The sequence below is a fragment of the Otolemur garnettii genome, unplaced genomic scaffold, assembly GCF_000181295.1.
Source record: "Otolemur garnettii isolate 467f Iridium unplaced genomic scaffold, OtoGar3 scaffold00104, whole genome shotgun sequence".
Lineage (NCBI taxonomy): Eukaryota > Metazoa > Chordata > Mammalia > Primates > Galagidae > Otolemur > Otolemur garnettii.
Window position 1 is genome coordinate 2,013,300 of NW_003852499.1, and position 833 is coordinate 2,014,132.

Below are 833 nucleotides of genomic sequence, written 5' to 3' on the forward strand. Positions count from 1 at the left end.
AAAAATGATTTTATGGTTGGGGGTCACCACAACATGAGGAACTGTATTAAAGGGTCACGGCATTAGGAAGGTTGAGAACCACTGCTTAAAGGAACTTCAAGTGATCCCCTTGCCTCAACCTCTCTGAGTGCTAAGCTTACAGGTGTGGGCCATCAAGAGGCCATGGGATGCCTTCTTGAAATAAGTACAGAACAATGTGAAACTCTAATACTAATGCCTATCATTAGCTTAGGCATATCTACTCAACACAGTCCAACATCTATTATCTATGGTCCAATTAGGTCTGAAGTCACTTATTCCCGTTGTCTACATCTCCTCCTTCCTTAGGTGGCTCGATTCAAAAGGTAGAAGGCTCCAAGTCAGTTAACCTACACAGTCACATGGTCAGGATTTTCCAGCCAGTCACAATTTTAACATATTTTCAAACTATTGTTCATACTCTGTCCAGTACTTGGCAGTGTGACATGCAAAGTGGTAATTTATTCTCTTTTTTCTTTTTTTTTTTTTTCAGTTTTTGGCCAGGGCTGGGTTTGAACCCACCACCTCCGGCATATGGGGCCAGCACCCTACTCCTTTGAGCCACAGGTGCTGCCCGGTAATTTATTCTCATTCAGTTGCCCAGGCCAAAAACCTTAACTCCTTTTATCCTTGACTCCTCTCTCTCTCTCATACTGCATCCATCAGCAAATTCTGAGAGCTCCATCTTCAAAATATATCTATACTATGACCACTTTTCATTGCCTCTACTGCTTCTAACCTGCTGTTGGCCATCATCAAGTCTGGCTTATGACAATAACATGTTAATAGTCTTTCTGTTTCTCCTATGCCTCTAC